We start from the raw sequence: 24088 nt of genomic DNA on the forward strand, positions 1-24088 counted from the left end.
CTCTTCCCCTCACTCTCTACTCCCCGAGGAAGGACTCTGTGTGTGAGGGTCTCTCCCTTCCCCTCACTCACTACTCCCCGAGGAAGGTCTCTGTGTGTGAGTGTCTCTCTCTTCACCTCAATCACTACTCCCCGAGAAAGGTCTCTGTGTGTGAGTGTCTCTCTTCCCCTCACTCACTACTCCCCGAGGAAGGTCTCTGTGTGTGAGCGTCTCTCTCTTCCCCTCACTCACTACTCCCCGGGAAAAGTCTCTGAGTGTGAGTGCCTCTCTCTTCCCCTCACTCACTACTCCCCGAGGAAGGTCTCTGTGTGTGAGTGTCTCTCTCTGCCTCTCACTCACTACTCCCCGGGAAAAGTCTCTGAGTGTGAGTGCCTCTCTCTTCCCCTCACTCACTACTCCCCGAGAAAGGTCTCTGTGTGTGAGTGACTCTCTCTTCCCCTCACTCACCACTCCCCGAGGAAGGTCTCTGTGTGTGAGTGACTCTCTCTTCCCCTCACTCACCACTCCCCGAGGAAGGTCTCTGTGTGTGAGTGTCTCTCTCTTCCCCTTACTCACTACTCCCCGAGGAAGGTCTCTGTGTGTGAGTGTCTCTCTCTTCCCCTCACTCACAACTCCCCGAGGAAGGTCTCTGTGTGTGAGTGACTCTCTCTTCCCCTCACTCACCACTCCCCGAGGAAGGTCTCTGTGTGTGAGTGTCTCTCTCTTCCCCTCACTCACAACTCCCCGAGGAAGGTCTCTGTGTGTGAGTGACTCTCTCTTCCCCTCACTCACTACTCCCCGAGGAAGGTCTCTGAGTGTGAGTGCCTCTCTCTTCCCATCACTCACTACTCCCGGAGGAAGGTCTCTGTGTGTGAGTGTATCTCTCAGCCTCTCACTCACTACTCCCCGAGGAAGGTCTCTGTGTGTGAGCTTCTCTCTCTTCCCCTCACTCACTACTCCCCGAGGAAGGTCTCTGTGTGTGAGTGTCTCTCTCTTCCCCTCACTCACTACTCCCCGAGGAAGGTCTCTGTGTGTGAGAGTCTCTCTCTTCCCCTCACTCACTACTCCCCGAGGAAGGTCTCTGTGTGTGTGCGTCTCTCTCTTCCCCTCACTCACTACTCCCCGAGGAAGGTCTCTGTGTGTGTGCGTCTCTCTCTTCCCCTCACTCACTACTCCCCGAGTAACGTCTCTGTGTGTGAGTGTCTCTCTCTTCCCCTCACTCACTACTGCCGGAGGAAGGTCTCTGTGTGTGAGTGTATCTCACTGCCTCTCACTCACTACTCCCCGAGGAAGGTCTCTGTGTGAGTGTCTCTCTCTTCCTCTGACTCACTACTCCCCGAGGAAGGTCTCTGTGTGTGAGTGCCTCTCTGTTCCCCTCACTCACTACTCAAAGAGGAAGGACTCTCTGTGTGAGTGACTCTCTCTTCCCCTCACTCACTACTCCCCGAGGAAGGGCTCTGTGTGTGAGTGACTCTCTCTTCCCCTCACTCACTACTCCCCGAGGAAGGTCTCACAGTGTGAGTGTCTCACTCTTCCCCTCACTCACTACTCCCCGAGGAAGGTCTCTTTGTGTGAGTGTCTCTCTCTTCCCCTCACTCACTACTCCCCGAGGAAGGTCTCTGTGTGTGAGCGTCTCTCTCTTCCCCTCACTCACTACTCGCTGAGGAAGGTCTCTGTGTGTGAGTGCCTCTCTCTTCCCCTCACTCACTACTCCCCAAGGAAGGTCTCTGTGTGTGAGTGCCTCTCCCTTCCCCTCACTCACTACTCAATGAGGAAGGACTCTCTGTGTGAGTGACACTCTCTTCCCCTCACTCACTACTCCCCGAGGAAGGTCTCTGTGTGTGAGTGACTCTCTCTTCCCCTCACTCACTACTCCCCGAGGAAGGTCTCACAGTGTGAGTGTCTCTCGCTTCCCCTCACTCACTACTCCCCTAGGAAGGTGTCTTTGTGTGAGTGTCTCTCTCTTCCCCTCACTCACTACGCCCCGAGGAAGGTCTCTTTGTGTGAGTGTCTCTCTCTTCCCCTCACTCACTACTCCCCGAGGAAGGTCTCTGTGTGTGAGTGACGCTCTCTTCCCCTCACTCACTACTCCCCGAGGAAGGTCTCACAGTGTGAGTGTCTCTCTCTTCCCCTCACTCACTACTCCCCTAGGAAGGTCTCTTTGTGTGAGTGTCTCTCTCTTCCCCTCACTCACTACTCCCCGAGGAAGGTCTCTTTGTGTGAGTGTCTCTCTCTTCCCCTCACTCACTACTCCCCGAGGAAGGTCTCTGTGTGTGAGTGTCACTCTCTTCCCATCACTCACTACTCCCCGAGGAAGGTCTCTGTGTGTGAGTGACTCTCTCTTCCCCTCACTCACTACTCCCCGAGGAAGGTCTTTGTGTTTGAGTGTCTCTCTCTTCCCCTCACACACTACTCCCCGAGGGAGGTCTCTGTGTGTGACTGACTCTCTCTTCCCCTCACTCACTACTCCCCGAGGAAGGTCTCTGTGTGTGAGTGACTCTCTCTTCCCCTCACTCACTACTCCCGGAGGAAGGGCTCTCTGTGGTAGTGTCTCTCTTCCCCTCACTCACTATGCCCCGAGGAGGGTTTCTGTGTGTGAGTGTCTCTCTCTTCCCCTCACTCACTACTCCCCGAGGAAGGTCTCTGTGTGTGAGTGTCTCTCTCTTCCCCTCAATCACTACTCCCCGAGAAAGGTCTCTGTGTGTGAGTGTCTCTCTTCCCCTCACTCACTACTCCCCGAGGAAGGTCTCTGTGTGTGAGCGTCTCTCTCTTCCCCTCACTCACTACTCCCCGGGAAAGGTCTCTGAGTGTGAGTGTCTCTCTTCCCCTCACTCACTACTCCCCGAGGAAGGACTCTGTGTGTGAGTGTCTCTCTTCCCCTCACTCACTACTCCCGGAGGAAGGTCTCTGTGTGTGAGTGTATCTCTTTGCCTCTCACTCACTACTCCCCGAGGAAGGTCTCTGTGTGTGAGTGTCTCTCTCTTCCCCTCACTCACTACTCCCCGAGGAAGGTCTCTGTGTGTGAGTGTCTCTCTCTTCCCCTCACTCACTGCGCCCCGAGGAAGGTCTCTGAGTGTGAGTGTCTCTCTCTTCCGCTCACTCACTACTCCCCGAGGAAGGTCTCTGTGTGTGAGTGTCTCTCTCTTCCCCTCACTCAATACTCCCCGAGGAAGTTCTCTGTGTGTGAGCGTCTCTCTTTTCCCCTCACTCACTACTCCCCGAGGAAGTTCTCTGTGTGTGAGCGTCTCTCTCTTCCCCTCACTCACTACTCCCCGAGGAAGGTCTCTTTGTGTGAGTGTCTCTCTCTTCCCCTCACTTACTACTCCCCGAGGAAGGTCTCTGAGTGTGAGTGTCTCTCTCTTCCCCTCGCTCACTACACCCCGAGGAAGGTCTCTGTGTGTGACTGACTCTCTCTTCCCCTCACTCACTACTCCCCGAGGAAGGTCTCTGTGTGTGAGTGACTCTCTCTTCCCCTCACTCACTACTCCCGGAGGAAGGTCTCTCTGTGGTAGTGATTCTCTTCCCCTCACTCACTATGCCCCGAGGAGGGTTTCTGTGTGTGTGTGTCTCTCTCTTCCCCTCACTCTCTACTCCCCGAGGAAGGACTCTGTGTGTGAGGTTCTCTCCCTTCCCCTCACTCACTACTCCCCGAGGAAGGTCTCTGTGTGTGAGTGACTCTCTCTTCCCCTCACTCACCACTCCCCGAGGAAGGTCTCTGTGTGTGAGTGTCTCTCTCTTCCCCTTACTCACTACTCCCCGAGGAAGGTCTCTTTGTGTTAGTGTCTCTCTCTTCCCCTCACTCACAACTCCCCGAGGAAGGTCTCTGTGTGTGAGTGTCTCTCTCTTCCCCTCACACACTACTCCCCGAGGAAGGTCTCTGTGTGTGAGCGTCTCTCTCTTCCCCTCACTCACAACTCCCCGAGGAAGGTCTCTGTGTGTGAGTGACTCTCTCTTCCCCTCACTCACTACTCCCCGAGGAAGGTCTCTGAGTGTGAGTGCCTCTCTCTTCCCATCACTCACTACTCCCGGAGGAAGGTCTCTGTGTGTGAGTGTATCTCTCAGCCTCTCACTCACTACTCCCCGAGGAAGGTCTCTGTGTGTGAGCTTCTCTCTCTTCCCCTCACTCACTACTCCCCGAGGAAGGTCTCTGTGTGTGAGAGTCTCTCTCTTCCCCTCACTCACTACTCCCCGAGGAAGGTCTCTGTGTGTGTGCGTCTCTCTCTTCCCCTCACTCACTACTCCCCGAGGAAGGTCTCTGTGTGTGTGCGTCTCTCTCTTCCCCTCCCTCACTACTCCCCGAGTAACGTCTCTGTGTGTGAGTGTCTCTCTCTTCCCCTCACTCACTACTGCCGGAGGAAGGTCTCTGTGTGTGAGTGTATCTCACTGCCTCTCACTCACTACTCCCCGAGGAAGGTCTCTGTGTGAGTGTCTCTCTCTTCCTCTGACTCACTACTCCCCGAGGAAGGTCTCTGTGTGTGAGTGCCTCTCTGTTCCCCTCACTCACTACTCAAAGAGGAAGGACTCTCTGTGTGAGTGACTCTCTCTTCCCCTCACTCACTACTCCCCGAGGAAGGGCTCTGTGTGTGAGTGACTCTCTCTTCCCCTCACTCACTACTCCCCGAGGAAGGTCTCACAGTGTGAGTGTCTCACTCTTCCCCTCACTCACTACTCCCCGAGGAAGGTCTCTTTGTGTGAGTGTCTCTCTCTTCCCCTCACTCACTACTCCCCGAGGAAGGTCTCTGTGTGTGAGCGTCTCTCTCTTCCCCTCACTCACTACTCGCTGAGGAAGGTCTCTGTGTGTGAGTGCCTCTCTCTTCCCCTCACTCACTACTCCCCAAGGAAGGTCTCTGTGTGTGAGTGCCTCTCCCTTCCCCTCACTCACTACTCAATGAGGAAGGACTCTCTGTGTGAGTGACACTCTCTTCCCCTCACTCACTACTCCCCGAGGAAGGTCTCTGTGTGTGAGTGACTCTCTCTTCCCCTCACTCACTACTCCCCGAGGAAGGTCTCACAGTGTGAGTGTCTCTCTCTTCCCCTCACTCACTACTCCCCTAGGAAGGTGTCTTTGTGTGAGTGTCTCTCTCTTCCCCTCACTCACTACGCCCCGAGGAAGGTCTCTTTGTGTGAGTGTCTCTCTCTTCCCCTCACTCACTACTCCCCGAGGAAGGTCTCTGTGTGTGAGTGACGCTCTCTTCCCCTCACTCACTACTCCCCGAGGAAGGTCTCACAGTGTGAGTGTCTCTCTCTTCCCCTCACTCACTACTCCCCTAGGAAGGTCTCTTTGTGTGAGTGTCTCTCTCTTCCCCTCACTCACTACTCCCCGAGGAAGGTCTCTTTGTGTGAGTGTCTCTCTCTTCCCCTCACTCACTACTCCCCGAGGAAGGTCTCTGTGTGTGAGTGTCACTCTCTTCCCATCACTCACTACTCCCCGAGGAAGGTCTCTGTGTGTGAGTGACTCTCTCTTCCCCTCACTCACTACTCCCCGAGGAAGGTCTTTGTGTTTGAGTGTCTCTCTCTTCCCCTCACACACTACTCCCCGAGGGAGGTCTCTGTGTGTGACTGACTCTCTCTTCCCCTCACTCACTACTCCCCGAGGAAGGTCTCTGTGTGTGAGTGACTCTCTCTTCCCCTCACTCACTACTCCCGGAGGAAGGGCTCTCTGTGGTAGTGTCTCTCTTCCCCTCACTCACTATGCCCCGAGGAGGGTTTCTGTGTGTGAGTGTCTCTCTCTTCCCCTCACTCACTACTCCCCGAGGAAGGTCTCTGTGTGTGAGTGTCTCTCTCTTCCCCTCAATCACTACTCCCCGAGAAAGGTCTCTGTGTGTGAGTGTCTCTCTTCCCCTCACTCACTACTCCCCGAGGAAGGTCTCTGTGTGTGAGCGTCTCTCTCTTCCCCTCACTCACTACTCCCCGGGAAAGGTCTCTGAGTGTGAGTGTCTCTCTTCCCCTCACTCACTACTCCCCGAGGAAGGACTCTGTGTGTGAGTGTCTCTCTTCCCCTCACTCACTACTCCCGGAGGAAGGTCTCTGTGTGTGAGTGTATCTCTTTGCCTCTCACTCACTACTCCCCGAGGAAGGTCTCTGTGTGTGAGTGTCTCTCTCTTCCCCTCACTCACTACTCCCCGAGGAAGGTCTCTGTGTGTGAGTGTCTCTCTCTTCCCCTCACTCACTGCGCCCCGAGGAAGGTCTCTGAGTGTGAGTGTCTCTCTCTTCCGCTCACTCACTACTCCCCGAGGAAGGTCTCTGTGTGTGAGTGTCTCTCTCTTCCCCTCACTCAATACTCCCCGAGGAAGTTCTCTGTGTGTGAGCGTCTCTCTTTTCCCCTCACTCACTACTCCCCGAGGAAGTTCTCTGTGTGTGAGCGTCTCTCTCTTCCCCTCACTCACTACTCCCCGAGGAAGGTCTCTTTGTGTGAGTGTCTCTCTCTTCCCCTCACTCCCTACTCCCCGAGGAAGGTCTCTGTGTGTGAGCGTCTCTCTCTTCCCATCACTCACTACTCCCCGAGGAAGGTCTCTGTGTGTGAGTGACTCTCTCTTCCCCTCACTTACTACTCCCCGAGGAAGGTCTCTGAGTGTGAGTGTCTCTCTCTTCCCCTCGCTCACTACACCCCGAGGAAGGTCTCTGTGTGTGACTGACTCTCTCTTCCCCTCACTCACTACTCCCCGAGGAAGGTCTCTGTGTGTGAGTGACTCTCTCTTCCCCTCACTCACTACTCCCGGAGGAAGGTCTCTCTGTGGTAGTGATTCTCTTCCCCTCACTCACTATGCCCCGAGGAGGGTTTCTGTGTGTGAGTGTCTCTCTCTTCCCCTCACTCTCTACTCCCCGAGGAAGGACTCTGTGTGTGAGGTTCTCTCCCTTCCCCTCACTCACTACTCCCCGAGGAAGGTCTCTGTGTGTGAGCGTCTCTCTCTTAACCCTCACTCACAACTCCCCGAGGAAGGTCTCTGTGAGTGAGTGTCTCTCTCTTCCCCTTACTCACTACTCCCCGAGGAAGGTCTCTTTGTGTTAGTGTCTCTCTCTTCCCCCCACTCACAACTCCCCGAGGAAGTTCTCTGTGTGTGAGTGTCTCTCTCTTACCCTCACTCACTACTCCCCGAGGAAGGTCTCTGTGTGTGAGTGTCTCCCTTCACCTCACTCACTACTCCCCGAGGAAGGTCTCTGTGTGTGAGTGACTCTCTCTTCCCCTCACTCACTACTCCCCGAGGAAGGTCTCTGTGTGTGAGTGTCTCTCTTCCCCTCACTCACTACTCCCCGAGGAAGGGCTCTGTGTGTGATCGCCTCTCTCTTCCCCAAACTCACAACTCCCCGAGGAAGGTCTCTGTGTGTGATCGCCTCTCTCTTCCCCTCACTCTCAACTCCCCGAGGAAGGACTCTGTGTGTGAGTGTCTCTCTTCCCCTCACTCACTACTCCCTGAGGAAGGTCTCTGTGTGTGAGTGCCTCTCTGTTCCCCTCACTCACTACTCAACGAGGAAGGACTCTCTGTGTGAGTGACTCTCTCTTCCCCTCACTCACTACTCCCCGAGTAAGGTCTCTGTGTGTGAGTGACTCTCTCTTCCCCTCACTCACTACTCCCCGAGGAAGGTCTCACAGTGTGAGTGTCTCTCTCTTCCCCTCACTCACTACTCCCCTAGGAAGGTCTCTTTGTGAGAGTGTCTCTCTCTTCCCCTCACTCACTACTCCCCGAGGAAGGTCTCTTTGTGTGAGTGTCTCTCTCTTCCCCTCACTCACTACTCCCCGAGGAAGGTCTCTGTGTGTGAGTGTCTCTCTCTTCCCATCACTCACTACTCCCCGAGGAAGGTCTCTGTGTGTGAGTGACTCTCTCTTCCCCTCACTCACTACTCCCCGAGGAAGGTCTTTGTGTTTGAGTGTCTCTCTCTTCCCCTCACACACTACTCCCCGAGGAAGGTCTCTGTGTGTGACTGACTCTCTCTTCCCCTCACTCACTACTCCCCGAGGAAGGTCTCTGTGTGTGAGTGACTCTCTCTTCCCCTCACTCACTACTCCCGGAGGAAGGGCTCTCTGTGGTAGTGTCTCTCTTCCCCTCACTCACTATGCCCCGAGGAGGGTTTCTGTGTGTGAGTGTCTCTCTCTTCCCCTCACTCACTACTCCCCGAGGAAGGTCTCTGTGTGTGAGTGTCTCTCTCTTCCCCTCAATCACTACTCCCCGAGAAAGGTCTCTGTGTGTGAGTGTCTCTCTTCCCCTCACTCACTACTCCCCGAGGAAGGTCTCTGTGTGTGAGCGTCTCTCTCTTCCCCTCACTCACTACTCCCCGGGAAAGGTCTCTGAGTGTGAGTGTCTCTCTTCCCCTCACTCACTACTCCCCGAGGAAGGACTCTGTGTGTGAGTGTCTCTCTTCCCCTCACTCACTACTCACGGAGGAAGGTCTCTGTGTGTGAGTGTATCTCTCTGCCTCTCACTCACTACTCCCCGAGGAAGGTCTCTGTGTGTGAGTGTCTCTCTCTTCCCCTCACTCACTACTCCCCGAGGAAGGTCTCTGTGTGTGAGTGTCTCTCTCTTCCCCTCACTCACGGCGCCCCGAGGATGGTCTCTGAGTGTGAGTGTCTCTCTCTTCCCCTCACTCACTACTCCCCGAGGAAGGTCTCTGTGTGTGAGTGTCTCTCTCTTCCCCTCACTCAATACTCCCCGAGGAAGGTCTCAGTGTGTGAGCGTCTCTCTCTTCCCCTCACTCACTACTCCCCGAGGAAGGTCTCTTTGTGTGAGTGTCTCTCTTTTCCCCTCACTCACTACTCCCCGAGGAAGTTCTCTGTGTGTGAGCATCTCTCTCTTCCCCTCACTCACTACTCCCCGAGGAAGGTCTCTGTGTGTGAGCGTCTCTCTCTTCCCATCACTCACTACTCCCCGAGGAAGGTCTCTGTGTGTGAGTGACTCTCTCTTCCCCTCACTCACTACTCCCCGAGGAAGGTCTCTGAGTGTGAGTGTCTCTCTCTTCCCCTCACTCACTACACCCCGAGGAAGGTCTCTGTGTGTGACTGACTCTCTCTTCCCCTCACTCACTACTCCCCGAGGAAGGTCTCTGTGTGTGAGTGACTCTCTCTTCCCCTCACTCACTACTCCCGGAGGAAGGTCTCTCTGTGGTAGTGATTCTCTTCCCCTCACTCACTATGCCCCGAGGAGGGTTTCTGTGTGTGAGTGTCTCTCTCTTCCCCTCACTCTCTACTCCCCGAGGAAGGACTCTGTGTGTGAGGGTCTCTCCCTTCCCCTCACTCACTACTCCCCGAGGAAGGTCTCTGTGTGTGAGCGTCTCTCTCTTAACCCTCACTCACAACTCCCCGAGGAAGGTCTCTGTGAGTGAGTGTCTCTCTCTTCCCCTTACTCACTACTCCCCGTGTAAGGTCTCTTTGTGTTAGTGTCTCTCTCTTCCCCCCACTCACAACTCCCCGAGGAAGTTCTCTGTGTGTGAGTGTCTCTCTCTTCCCCTCACTCACTACTCCCCGAGGAAGGTCTCTGTGTGTGAGTGTCTCCCTTCACCTCACTCACTACTCCCCGAGGAAGGTCTCTGTGTCTGAGTGTCTCTCTCTTCCCCTCACTCACTACTCCCCGAGGAAGGTCTCTGTGTGTGAGTGTCTCTCTTCCCCTCACTCACTACTCCCCGAGGAAGGGCTCTATGTGTGATCGCCTCTCTCTTCCCCTCACTCACAACTCCCCGAGGAAGGTCTCCGTGTGTGATCACCTCTCTCTTCCCCTCACTCTCAACTCCCCGAGGAAGGACTCTGTGTGTGAGTGTCTCTCTTCCCCTCACTCACTACTCCCTGAGGAAGGTATCTGTGTGTGAGTGCCTCTCTGTTCCCCTCACTCACTACTCAACGAGGAAGGACTCTCTGTGTGAGTGACTCTCTCTTCCCCTCACTCAATACTCCCCGAGTAAGGTCTCTGTGTGTGAGTGACTCTCTCTTCCCCTCACTCACTGCTCCCCGAGGAAGGTCTCACAGTGTGAGTGTCTCTCTCGTCCCCTCACTCACTACTCCCTGAGGAAGGTCTCTGTGTGTGAGTGACTCTCTCTTCCCCTCACTCACTACTCCCCGAGGAAGGTCTCACAGTGTGAGTGTCTCTCTCTTCCCCTCAATCACTAGTCCCCGAGAAACGTCTCTGTGTGTGAGTGTCTCTCTCCCCTCACTCACTACTGCCCGAGGAAGGTCTCTTTGTGTGAGTGTCTCTCTCTTCCCCGCACTCACTACTCCCCGAGGAAGGTCTCTGTGTGTGAGCGTCTCTCACCCCTCACTCACTACTCCCCGAGGAAGATCTCTTTGTGTGAGTGTCTCTCTCTTCCCCTCACTCACTACTCTCCGAGAAACGTCTCTGTGTGTGAGTGTCTCTCTCCCCTCACTCACTACTCCCCGAGGAAGGGCTCTGTGTGTGAGTGCCTCTCTCTTCCCCACACTCACTACTCCACGAGGAAGGTCTCTGTGTGTGAGTGTCTCTCTCCCCTCACTCACTACTCCCCGAGGAAGGTCCCTGTGTGTGAGTGTCTCTCTCCCCTCACTCACTACTCCCCGAGGAAGGTCTCTTTGTGTGAGTGTCTCTCTCTTCCCCTCACTCACTACTCCCCGAGGAAGGTCTCTGTGTGTGTGGGACTCTCTCTTCCCCTCACTCACTACTCCCTGAGGAAGGACTCTGTGTGTGAGGGTCTCCCCCTTCCCCTCACTCACTACTCCCCGAGAAAGGTCTCTGTGTGTGAGTGTCTCTCTTCCCCTCACTCACTACTCCCCGAGGAAGGACTCTGTGTGTGAGTGCCTCTCTCTTCCCCTTACTCACTACTCCCCGAGGAAGCTCTGTGTGTGAGTGCCTCTCTCTTCCCCTCACTCACTACTCCCGGAGGAAGGTCTCTGTGTGTGATCGCCTCTCTCTTCCCCTCACTCACAACTCCCCGAGGAAGGTCTCTTTGTGTGAGTGTCTCTCTCTTCCCCTCACTCACTGCTCCCCGAGAAAGGTCTCTGTGCGTGAGTGACTCTCTCTTCCCCTCACACTCTACTCCCCGAGAAAGGTCTCTGTGTGTGAGTGTCTGTCTTCCCCTCACTCACCACTCCCCGAGGAAGGTCTCTGTGTGTGAGTGACTCTCTCTTCCCCTCACTCTCTACTCCCCGAGAAAGGTCTCTGTGTGTGAGTGTCTCTCTTCCCCTCACTCACTACTCCCCGAGGAAGGTCTCTGTGTGTGAGCGTTTCTCTGTTCCCCTCACTCACTACTCCCCGAGGAAGGTCTCTGTGTGTGAGCGTCTCTGTCTTCCCCTCAATCGCTACTCCCCGGGGAAGGTCTCTGAGTGTGAGTGCCTCTCTCTTCCGCTCACTCACTAGTCCCGGAGGAAGGTCTCTGTGTGTGAGTGCCTCTCTCTACCCCTCACTCATACCTCCCCGAGAAAGGTCTCTGTGTGTGAGTGTCTCTCTTCCCCTCACTCACTACTCCCCGAGGAAGGTCTCTGTGTGTGAGTGACTCTCTCTTCCCCTCACTCACTACTCCCCGAGGAAGGTCTCTGAGTGTGAGTGTCTCTCTCTTCCCCTCACTCACTACACCCCGAGGAAGGTCTCTGTGTGTGACTGACTCTCTCTTCCCCTCACTCACTACTCCCCGAGGTAGGTCTCTGTGTGTGAGTGACTCTCTCTTCCCCTCACTCACTACTCCCGGAGGAAGGTCTCTCTGTGGTAGTGATTCTCTTCCCCTCACTCACTATGCCCCGAGGAGGGTTTAAGTGTGTGAGTGTCTCTCTCTTCCCCTCACTCTCTACTCCCCGAGGAAGGACTCTGGGTGTGAGGGTCTCTCCCTTCCCCTCACTCACTACTCCCCGAGGAAGGTCTCTGTGTGTGAGCGTCTCTCTCTTAACCCTCACTCACAACTCCCCGAGGAAGTTCTCTGTGTGTGAGTGTCTCTCTCTTCCCCTCACTCACTACTCTCCGAGGAAGGTCTCTGTGTGTGAGTGTCTCACTCACTACTCCCCGAGGAAGGTCTCTGTGTGTGAGTGACTCTCTCTTCCCCTCACTCACTACTCCCCGAGGAAGGTCTCTGTGTGTGAGTGTCTCTCTTCCCCTCACTCACTACTCCCCGAGGAAGGGCTCTGTGTGTGATCGCCTCTCTCTTCCCCTCACTCACAACTCCCCGAGGAAGGTCTCTGTGTGTGAGTGTCTCTCTCTTCCCCTCACTCACTACTCCACGAGGAAGGTCTCTGTGTGTGAGTGTCTCTCTCTTCCCCTCTCTCACTACTCCCCGAGGAAGGACTCTGTGTGTGAGTGTCTCTCTTCCCCTCACTCACTACTCCCTGAGGAAGGTCTCTGTGTGTGAGTGCCTCTCTGTTCCCCTCACTCACTACTCAACGAGGAAGGACTCTCTGTGTGAGTGACTCTCTCTTCCCCTTACTCACTACTCCCCGAGGAAGGTCACTGTGTGTGAGTGTCTCTCTTCCCCTCACTCACTAGTCCCCGAGTAAGGTCTCTGTGTGTGAGTGACTCTCTCTTCCCCTCACTCACTACTCCCCGAGGAAGGTCTCACAGTGTGAGTGTCTCTCTCGTCCCCTCACTCACTACTCCCTGAGGAAGGTCTCTGTGTGTGAGTGACTCTCTCTTCCCCTCACTCACTACTCCCCGAGGAAGGTCTCACAGTGTGAGTGTCTCTCTCTTCCCCTCAATCACTAGTCCCCGAGAAACGTCTCTGTGTGTGAGTGTCTCTCTCCCCTCACTCACTACTCCCCGAGGAAGGTCTCTTTGTGTGAGTGTCTCTCTCTTCCCCGCACTCACTACTCCCCGAGGAAGGTCTCTGTGTGTGAGCGTCTCTCACCCCTCACTCACTACTCCCCGAGGAAGGTCTCTTTGTGTGAGTGTCTCTCTCTTCCCCTCACTCACTACTCTCCGAGAAACGTCTCTGTGTGTGAGTGTCTCTCTCCCCTCACTCACTACTCCCCGAGGAAGGTCTCTTTGTGTGAGTGTGTCTCTCTTCCACTCACTCACTACTCCCCGAGGAAGGTCTCTGTTTGTGTGGGACTCTCTCTTCCCCTCACTCACTACTCCCTGAGGAAGGACTCTGTGTGTGAGGGTCTCTCCCTTCCCCTCACTCACTACTCCCCGAGAAAGGTCTCTGTGTGTGAGTGTCTCTCTTCCCCTCACTCACTACTCCCCGAGGAAGGACTCTGTGTGTGAGTGCCTCTCTCTTCCCCTCACTCACTACTCCCCGAGGAAGGTCTCTGTGTGTGAGTGCCTCTCTCTTCCCCTCACTCACTACTCCCGGAGGAAGGTCTCTGTGTGTGATCGCCTCTCTCTTCCCCTCACTCACAACTCCCCGAAGAAGGTCTCTTTGTGTGAGTGTCTCTCTCTTCCCCTCACTCACTGCTCCCCGAGAAAGGTCTCTGTTTGTGAGTGACTCTCTCTTCCCCTCACTCTCTACTCCCCGAGAAAGGTCTCTGTGTGTGAGTGTCTGTCTTCCCCTCACTCACCACTCCCCGAGGAAGGTCTCTGTGTGTGAGTGACTCTCTCTTCCCCTCACTCTCTACTCCCCGAGAAAGGTCTCTGTGTGTGAGTGTCTCTCTTCCCCTCACTCACTACTCCCCGAGGAAGGTCTCTGTGTGTGAGCGTCTCTCTCTTCCCCTCACTCACTACTCCCCGAGGAAGGTCTCTGTGTCTGAGAGTCTCTGTCTTCCCCTCAATCGCTACTCCCCGGGGAAGGTCTCTGAGTGTGAGTGCCTCTCTCTTCCGCTCACTCACTACTCCCGGAGGAAGGTCTCTGTGTGTGAGTGCCTCTCTCTACCCCTCACTCATACCTCCCCGAGAAAGGTCTCTGTGTGTGAGTGTCTCTCTTCCCCTCACTCACCACTCCCCGAGGAAGGTCTCTGTGTGTGAGCGTCTCTGTCTTCCCCTCAATCACTACTCCCCGGGGAAGGTCTCTGAGTGTGAGTGCCTCTATCTTCCCCTCCCTCACTACTCCCGGAGGATGGTCTCTGTGTGTAAGTGCCTCTCTCTTCCCCTCATTCACTACTCCCCGAGGAAGGTCTCTGTGTGTGACTGACTCTCTCTTCCCCTCACTCACTACTCCCCGATGAAGGTCTCTGTGTGTGAGTGACTCTCTCTTCCCCTCACTCACTACTCCCGGAGGAAGGTCTCTCTGTGGTAGTGTCTCTCTTCCCCTCACTCACTATGCCCCGAGGAGGCTTTCTGTGTGTGAGTGTCTCTCTCTTCCCCTCACTCACTACTCCCCGAGGAAGGTCTCTGTGTTTGAGTGTCTCTCTCTTCCCCTCACACACTACTCCCCGAGGAAGGTCTCTGTGTGTGACTGACTCTCTCTTCCCCTCACTCACTACTCCCCGAGGAAGGTCTCTGTGTGTGAGTGACTCTCTCTTCCCCTCACTCACTACTCCCGGAGGATTGTCTCTGTGTTTGAGTGTCTCTCTCTTCCCCTCACACACTACTCCCCGAGGAAGGTCTCTGTCTCTGTGTGTGACTGACTCTCTCTTCCCCTCACTCACTACTCCCCGAGGAAGGTCTCTGTGTGTTGGTGACTCTCTCTTCCCCTCACTCACTACTCCCGGAGGAAGGTCTCTCTGTGGTAGTGTCTCTCTTCCCCTCACTCACTATGCCCCGAGGAGGGTTTCTGTGTGTGAGTGTCTCTCTTTTCCCGTCACTCACTACTCCCCGAGGAAGGTCTCTGTGTGTGAGTGTCTCTCTCTTCCCCTCAATCACTACTCCCCGAGAAAGGTCTCTGTGTGTGAGTGTCTCTCTTCCCCTCACTCACTACTCCCCGAGGAAGGTCTCTGTGTGTGAGCGTCTCTCTCTTCCCCTCACTCACTACTCCCCGGGAAAGGTCTCTGAGTGTGAGTGTCTCTCTTCCCCTCACTCACTACTCCCCGAGGAAGGACTCTGTGTGTGAGTGTCTCTCTTCCACTCACTCACTACTCCCGGAGGAAGGTCTCTGTGTGTGAGTGTATCTCTCTGCCTCTCACTCACTGCGCCCCGAGGAAGGTCTCTGAGTGTGAGTGTCTCTCTCTTCCCCTCACTCACTACTCCCCGAGGAAGGTCTCTGTGTGTGAGTGTCTCTCTATTCCCCTCACTCAATACTCCCCGAGGAAGGTCTCAGTGTGTGAGCGTCTCTCTCTTCCCCTCACTCACTACTCCCCGAGGAAGGTCTCTTTGTGTGAGTGTCTCTCTCTTCCCCTCACTCACTACTCCCCGAGGAAGGTCTCTGTGTGTGAGCGTCTCTCTCTTCCCCTCACTCACTACTCCCCGAGGAAGGTCTCTTTGTGTGAGTGTCTCTCTCTTCCCCTCACTCACTACTCCCCGAGGAAGGTCTCTGTGTGTGAGCGTCTCTCTCTTCCCATCACTCACTACTCCCTGAGGAAGGTCTCTGTGTGTGAGTGACTCTCTCTTCCCCTCACTCACTACTCCCCGAGGAAGGTCTCTTTGTGTGAGTGTCTCTCTCTTCCCCGCACTCACTACTCCCCGAGGAAGGTCTCTGTGTGTGAGCGTCTCTCACCCCTCACTCACTACTCCCCGAGGAAGGTCTCTTTGTGTGATTGTCTCTCTCTTCCCCTCACTCACTACTCTCCGAGAAACGTCTCTGTGTGTGAGTGTCTCTCTCCCCTCACTCACTACTCCCCGAGGAAGGTCTCTTTGTGTGAGTGTGTCTCTCTTCCACTCACTCACTACTCCCCGAGGAAGGTCTCTGTTTGTGTGGGACTCTCTCTTCCCCTCACTCACTACTCCCTGAGGAAGGACTCTGTGTGTGAGGGTCTCTCCCTTCCCCTCACTCACTACTCCCCGAGAAAGGTCTCTGTGTGTGAGTGTCTCTCTTCCCCTCACTCACTACTCCCCGAGGAAGGACTCTGTGTGTGAGTGCCTCTCTCTTCCCCTCACTCACTACTCCCCGAGGAAGGTCTCTGTGTGTGAGTGCCTCTCTCTTCCCCTCACTCACTACTCCCGGAGGAAGGTCTCTGTGTGTGATCGCCTCTCTCTTCCCCTCACTCACAACTCCCCGAAGAAGGTCTCTTTGTGTGAGTGTCTCTCTCTTCCCCTCACTCACTGCTCCCCGAGAAAGGTCTCTGTGTGTGAGTGTCTGTCTTCCCCTCACTCACCACTCCCCGAGGAAGGTCTCTGTGTGTGAGTGACTCTCTCTTCCCCTCACTCACTACTCCCCGAGGAAGGTCTCTGAGTGTGAGTGTCTCTCTCTTCCCCTCACTCACTACTCCCTGAGGAAGGTCTCTGTGTGTGAGTGCCTCTCTGTTCCCCTCACTCACTACTCAACGAGGAAGGACTCTCTGTGTGAGTGACTCTCTCTTCCCCTCACTCACTAGTCCCCGAGTAAGGTCTCTGTGTGTGAGTGACTCTCTCTTCCCCTCACTCACTACTCCCCGAGGAAGGTCTCACAGTGTGAGTGTCTCTCTCGTCCCCTCACTCACTACTCCCTGAGGAAGGTCTCTGTGTGTGAGTGACTCTCTCTTCCCCTCACTCACTACTCCCCGAGGAAGGTCTCACAGTGTGAGTGTCTCTCTCTTCCCCTCAATCACTAGTCCCCGAGAAACGTCTCTGTGTGTGAGTGTCTCTCTCCCCTCACTCACTACTCCCCGAGGAAGGTCTCTTTGTGTGAGTGTCTCTCTCTTCCCCGCACTCACTACTCCCCGAGGAAGGTCTCTGTGTGTGAGCGTCTCTCACCCCTCACTCACTACTCCCCGAGGAAGGTCTCTTTGTGTGAGTGTCTCTCTCTTCCCCTCACTCACTACTCTCCGAGAAACGTCTCTGTGTGTGAGTGTCTCTCTCCCCTCACTCACTACTCCCCGAGGAAGGTCTCTTTGTGTGAGTGTGTCTCTCTTCCACTCACTCACTACTCCCCGAGGAAGGTCTCTGTTTGTGTGGGACTCTCTCTTCCCCTCACTCACTACTCCCTGAGGAAGGACTCTGTGTGTGAGGGTCTCTCCCTTCCCCTCACTCACTACTCCCCGAGAAAGGTCTCTGTGTGTGAGTGTCTCTCTTCCCCTCACTCACTACTCCCCGAGGAAGGACTCTGTGTGTGAGTGCCTCTCTCTTCCCCTCACTCACTACTCCCCGAGGAAGGTCTCTGTGTGTGAGTGCCTCTCTCTTCCCCTCACTCACTACTCCCGGAGGAAGGTCTCTGTGTGTGATCGCCTCTCTCTTCCCCTCACTCACAACTCCCCGAAGAAGGTCTCTTTGTGTGAGTGTCTCTCTCTTCCCCTCACTCACTGCTCCCCGAGAAAGGTCTCTGTTTGTGAGTGACTCTCTCTTCCCCTCACTCTCTACTCCCCGAGAAAGGTCTCTGTGTGTGAGTGTCTGTCTTCCCCTCACTCACCACTCCCCGAGGAAGGTCTCTGTGTGTGAGTGACTCTCTCTTCCCCTCACTCTCTACTCCCCGAGAAAGGTCTCTGTGTGTGAGTGTCTCTCTTCCCCTCACTCACTACTCCCCGAGGAAGGTCTCTGTGTGTGAGCGTCTCTCTCTTCCCCTCACTCACTACTCCCCGAGGAAGGTCTCTGTGTCTGAGAGTCTCTGTCTTCCCCTCAATCGCTACTCCCCGGGGAAGGTCTCTGAGTGTGAGTGCCTCTCTCTTCCGCTCACTCACTACTCCCGGAGGAAGGTCTCTGTGTGTGAGTGCCTCTCTCTACCCCTCACTCATACCTCCCCGAGAAAGGTCTCTGTGTGTGAGTGTCTCTCTTCCCCTCACTCACCACTCCCCGAGGAAGGTCTCTGTGTGTGAGCGTCTCTGTCTTCCCCTCAATCACTACTCCCCGGGGAAGGTCTCTGAGTGTGAGTGCCTCTATCTTCCCCTCCCTCACTACTCCCGGAGGATGGTCTCTGTGTGTAAGTGCCTCTCTCTTCCCCTCATTCACTACTCCCCGAGGAAGGTCTCTGTGTGTGACTGACTCTCTCTTCCCCTCACTCACTACTCCCCGATGAAGGTCTCTGTGTGTGAGTGACTCTCTCTTCCCCTCACTCACTACTCCCGGAGGAAGGTCTCTCTGTGGTAGTGTCTCTCTTCCCCTCACTCACTATGCCCCGAGGAGGCTTTCTGTGTGTGAGTGTCTCTCTCTTCCCCTCACTCACTACTCCCCGAGGAAGGTCTCTGTTTGAGTGTCTCTCTCTTCCCCTCACACACTACTCCCCGAGGAAGGTCTCTGTGTGTGACTGACTCTCTCTTCCCCTCACTCACTACTCCCCGAGGAAGGTCTCTGTGTGTGAGTGACTCTCTCTTCCCCTCACTCACTACTCCCGGAGGATGGTCTCTGTGTTTGAGTGTCTCTCTCTTCCCCTCACACACTACTCCCCGAGGAAGGTCTCTGTCTCTGTGTGTGACTGACTCTCTCTTCCCCTCACTCACTACTCCCCGAGGAAGGTCTCTGTGTGTTGGTGACTCTCTCTTCCCCTCACTCACTACTCCCGGAGGAAGGTCTCTCTGTGGTAGTGTCTCTCTTCCCCTCACTCACTATGCCCCGAGGAGGGTTTCTGTGTGTGAGTGTCTCTCTTTTCCCCTCACTCACTACTCCCCGAGGAAGGTCTCTGTGTGTGAGTGTCTCTCTCTTCCCCTCAATCACTACTCCCCGAGAAAGGTCTCTGTGTGTGAGTGTCTCTCTTCCCCTCACTCACTACTCCCCGAGGAAGGTCTCTGTGTGTGAGCGTCTCTCTCTTCCCCTCACTCACTACTCCCCGGGAAAGGTCTCTGAGTGTGAGTGTCTCTCTTCCCCTCACTCACTACTCCCCGAGGAAGGACTCTGTGTGTGAGTGTCTCTCTTCCACTCACTCACTACTCCCGGAGGAAGGTCTCTGTGTGTGAGTGTATCTCTCTGCCTCTCACTCACTGCGCCCCGAGGAAGGTCTCTGAGTGTGAGTGTCTCTCTCTTCCCCTCACTCACTACTCCCGGAGGAAGGTCTCTGTGTGTGAGTGTCTCTCTATTCCCCTCACTCAATACTCCCCGAGGAAGGTCTCAGTGTGTGAGCGTCTCTCTCTTCCCCTCACTCACTACTCCCCGAGGAAGGTCTCTTTGTGTGAGTGTCTCTCTCTTCCCCTCACTCACTACTCCCCGAGGAAGGTCTCTGTGTGTGAGCGTCTCTCTCTTCCCCTCACTCACTACTCCCCGAGGAAGGTCTCTTTGTGTGAGTGTCTCTCTCTTCCCCTCACTCACTACTCCCCGAGGAAGGTCTCTGTGTGTGAGCGTCTCTCTCTTCCCATCACTCACTACTCCCTGAGGAAGGTCTCTGTGTGTGAGTGACTCTCTCTTCCCCTCACTCACTACTCCCCGAGGAAGGTCTCTTTGTGTGAGTGTCTCTCTCTTCCCCGCACTCACTACTCCCCGAGGAAGGTCTCTGTGTGTGAGCGTCTCTCACCCCTCACTCACTACTCCCCGAGGAAGGTCTCTTTGTGTGAGTGTCTCTCTCTTCCCCTCACTCACTACTCTCCGAGAAACGTCTCTGTGTGTGAGTGTCTCTCTCCCCTCACTCACTACTCCCCGAGGAAGGTCTCTTTGTGTGAGTGTGTCTCTCTTCCACTCACTCACTACTCCCCGAGGAAGGTCTCTGTTTGTGTGGGACTCTCTCTTCCCCTCACTCACTACTCCCTGAGGAAGGACTCTGTGTGTGAGGGTCTCTCCCTTCCCCTCACTCACTACTCCCCGAGAAAGGTCTCTGTGTGTGAGTGTCTCTCTTCCCCTCACTCACTACTCCCCGAGGAAGGACTCTGTGTGTGAGTGCCTCTCTCTTCCCCTCACTCACTACTCCCCGAGGAAGGTCTCTGTGTGTGAGTGCCTCTCTCTTCCCCTCACTCACTACTCCCGGAGGAAGGTCTCTGTGTGTGATCGCCTCTCTCTTCCCCTCACTCACAACTCCCCGAAGAAGGTCTCTTTGTGTGAGTGTCTCTCTCTTCCCCTCACTCACTGCTCCCCGAGAAAGGTCTCTGTTTGTGAGTGACTCTCTCTTCCCCTCACTCTCTACTCCCCGAGAAAGGTCTCTGTGTGTGAGTGTCTGTCTTCCCCTCACTCACCACTCCCCGAGGAAGGTCTCTGTGTGTGAGTGACTCTCTCTTCCCCTCACTCTCTACTCCCCGAGAAAGGTCTCTGTGTGTGAGTGTCTCTCTTCCCCTCACTCACTACTCCCCGAGGAAGGTCTCTGTGTGTGAGCGTCTCTCTCTTCCCCTCACTCACTACTCCCCGAGGAAGGTCTCTGTGTCTGAGAGTCTCTGTCTTCCCCTCAATCGCTACTCCCCGGGGAAGGTCTCTGAGTGTGAGTGCCTCTCTCTTCCGCTCACTCACTACTCCCGGAGGAAGGTCTCTGTGTGTGAGTGCCTCTCTCTACCCCTCACTCATACCTCCCCGAGAAAGGTCTCTGTGTGTGAGTGTCTCTCTTCCCCTCACTCACCACTCCCCGAGGAAGGTCTCTGTGTGTGAGCGTCTCTGTCTTCCCCTCAATCACTACTCCCCGGGGAAGGTCTCTGAGTGTGAGTGCCTCTATCTTCCCCTCCCTCACTACTCCCGGAGGATGGTCTCTGTGTGTAAGTGCCTCTCTCTTCCCCTCATTCACTACTCCCCGAGGAAGGTCTCTGTGTGTGACTGACTCTCTCTTCCCCTCACTCACTACTCCCCGATGAAGGTCTCTGTGTGTGAGTGACTCTCTCTTCCCCTCACTCACTACTCCCGGAGGAAGGTCTCTCTGTGGTAGTGTCTCTCTTCCCCTCACTCACTATGCCCCGAGGAGGCTTTCTGTGTGTGAGTGTCTCTCTCTTCCCCTCACTCACTACTCCCCGAGGAAGGTCTCTGTGTTTGAGTGTCTCTCTCTTCCCCTCACACACTACTCCCCGAGGAAGGTCTCTGTGTGTGACTGACTCTCTCTTCCCCTCACTCACTACTCCCCGAGGAAGGTCTCTGTGTGTGAGTGACTCTCTCTTCCCCTCACTCACTACTCCCGGAGGATGGTCTCTGTGTTTGAGTGTCTCTCTCTTCCCCTCACACACTACTCCCCGAGGAAGGTCTCTGTCTCTGTGTGTGACTGACTCTCTCTTCCCCTCACTCACTACTCCCCGAGGAAGGTCTCTGTGTGTTGGTGACTCTCTCTTCCCCTCACTCACTACTCCCGGAGGAAGGTCTCTCTGTGGTAGTGTCTCTCTTCCCCTCACTCACTATGCCCCGAGGAGGGTTTCTGTGTGTGAGTGTCTCTCTTTTCCCCTCACTCACTACTCCCCGAGGAAGGTCTCTGTGTGTGAGTGTCTCTCTCTTCCCCTCAATCACTACTCCCCGAGAAAGGTCTCTGTGTGTGAGTGTCTCTCTTCCTCTCACTCACTACTCCCCGAGGAAGGTCTCTGTGTGTGAGCGTCTCTCTCTTCCCCTCACTCACTACTCCCCGGGAAAGGTCTCTGAGTGTGAGTGTCTCTCTTCCCCTCACTCACTACTCCCCGAGGAAGGACTCTGTGTGTGAGTGTCTCTCTTCCACTCACTCACTACTCCCGGAGGAAGGTCTCTGTGTGTGAGTGTATCTCTCTGCCTCTCACTCACTGCGCCCCGAGGAAGGTCTCTGAGTGTGAGTGTCTCTCTCTTCCCCTCACTCACTACTCCCCGAGGAAGGTCTCTGTGTGTGAGTGTCTCTCTATTCCCCTCACTCAATACTCCCCGAGGAAGGTCTCAGTGTGTGAGCGTCTCTCTCTTCCCCTCACTCACTACTCCCCGAGGAAGGTCTCTTTGTGTGAGTGTCTCTCTCTTCCCCTCACTCACTACTCCCCGAGGAAGGTCTCTGTGTGTGAGCGTCTCTCTCTTCCCCTCACTCACTACTCCCCGAGGAAGGTCTCTTTGTGTGAGTGTCTCTCTCTTCCCCTCACTCACTACTCCCCGAGGAAGGTCTCTGTGTGTGAGCGTCTCTCTCTTCCCCTCACTCACTACTCCCCGAGGAAGGTCTCTGTGTTTGAGTGTCTCTCTCTTCCCCTCACACACTACTCCCCGAGGAAGGTCTCTGTCTCTGTGTGTGACTGACTCTCTCTTCCCCTCACTCACTACTCCCCGAGGAAGGTCTCTGTGTGTTGGTGACTCTCTCTTCCCCTCACTCACTACTCCCGGAGGAAGGTCTCTCTGTGGTAGTGTCTCTCTTCCCCTCACTCACTATGCCCCGAGGAGGGTTTCTGTGTGTGAGTGTCTCTCTTTTCCCCTCACTCACTACTCCCCGAGGAAGGTCTCTGTGTGTGAGTGTCTCTCTCTTCCCCTCAATCACTACTCCCCGAGAAAGGTCTCTGTGTGTGAGTGTCTCTCTTCCCCTCACTCACTACTCCCCGAGGAAGGTCTCTGTGTGTGAGCGTCTCTCTCTTCCCCTCACTCACTACTCCCCGGGAAAGGTCTCTGAGTGTGAGTGTCTCTCTTCCCCTCACTCACTACTCCCCGAGGAAGGACTCTGTGTGTGAGTGTCTCTCTTCCACTCACTCACTACTCCCGGAGGAAGGTCTCTGTGTGTGAGTGTATCTCTCTGCCTCTCACTCACTGCGCCCCGAGGAAGGTCTCTGAGTGTGAGTGTCTCTCTCTTCCCCTCACTCACTACTCCCGGAGGAAGGTCTCTGTGTGTGAGTGTCTCTCTATTCCCCTCACTCAATACTCCCCGAGGAAGGTCTCAGTGTGTGAGCGTCTCTCTCTTCCCCTCACTCACTACTCCCCGAGGAAGGTCTCTTTGTGTGAGTGTCTCTCTCTTCCCCTCACTCACTACTCCCCGAGGAAGGTCTCTGTGTGTGAGCGTCTCTCTCTTCCCCTCACTCACTACTCCCCGAGGAAGGTCTCTTTGTGTGAGTGTCTCTCTCTTCCCCTCACTCACTACTCCCCGAGGAAGGTCTCTGTGTGTGAGCGTCTCTCTCTTCCCATCACTCACTACTCCCTGAGGAAGGTCTCTGTGTGTGAGTGACTCTCTCTTCCCCTCACTCACTACTCCCCGAGGAAGGTCTCTTTGTGTGAGTGTCTCTCTCTTCCCGCACTCACTACTCCCCGAGGAAGGTCTCTGTGTGTGAGCGTCTCTCACCCCTCACTCACTACTCCCCGAGGAAGGTCTCTTTGTGTGAGTGTCTCTCTCTTCCCCTCACTCACTACTCTCCGAGAAACGTCTCTGTGTGTGAGTGTCTCTCTCCCCTCACTCACTACTCCCCGAGGAAGGTCTCTTTGTGTGAGTGTGTCTCTCTTCCACTCACTCACTACTCCCCGAGGAAGGTCTCTGTTTGTGTGGGACTCTCTCTTCCCCTCACTCACTACTCCCTGAGGAAGGACTCTGTGTGTGAGGGTCTCTCCCTTCCCCTCACTCACTACTCCCCGAGAAAGGTCTCTGTGTGTGAGTGTCTCTCTTCCCCTCACTCACTACTCCCCGAGGAAGGACTCTGTGTGTGAGTGCCTCTCTCTTCCCCTCACTCACTACTCCCCGAGGAAGGTCTCTGTGTGTGAGTGCCTCTCTCTTCCCCTCACTCACTACTCCCGGAGGAAGGTCTCTGTGTGTGATCGCCTCTCTCTTCCCCTCACTCACAACTCCCCGAAGAAGGTCTCTTTGTGTGAGTGTCTCTCTCTTCCCCTCACTCACTGCTCCCCGAGAAAGGTCTCTGTTTGTGAGTGACTCTCTCTTCCCCTCACTCTCTACTCCCCGAGAAAGGTCTCTGTGTGTGAGTGTCTGTCTTCCCCTCACTCACCACTCCCCGAGGAAGGTCTCTGTGTGTGAGTGACTCTCTCTTCCCCTCACTCTCTACTCCCCGAGAAAGGTCTCTGTGTGTGAGTGTCTCTCTTCCCCTCACTCACTACTCCCCGAGGAAGGTCTCTGTGTGTGAGCGTCTCTCTCTTCCCCTCACTCACTACTCCCCGAGGAAGGTCTCTGTGTCTGAGAGTCTCTGTCTTCCCCTCAATCGCTACTCCCCGGGGAAGGTCTCTGAGTGTGAGTGCCTCTCTCTTCCGCTCACTCACTACTCCCGGAGGAAGGTCTCTGTGTGTGAGTGCCTCTCTCTACCCCTCACTCATACCTCCCCGAGAAAGGTCTCTGTGTGTGAGTGTCTCTCTTCCCCTCACTCACCACTCCCCGAGGAAGGTCTCTGTGTGTGAGCGTCTCTGTCTTCCCCTCAATCACTACTCCCCGGGGAAGGTCTCTGAGTGTGAGTGCCTCTATCTTCCCCTCCCTCACTACT

The sequence above is a fragment of the Hypanus sabinus genome, chromosome 1 (genome assembly GCF_030144855.1).
Source record: "Hypanus sabinus isolate sHypSab1 chromosome 1, sHypSab1.hap1, whole genome shotgun sequence".
NCBI lineage: Eukaryota > Metazoa > Chordata > Chondrichthyes > Myliobatiformes > Dasyatidae > Hypanus > Hypanus sabinus.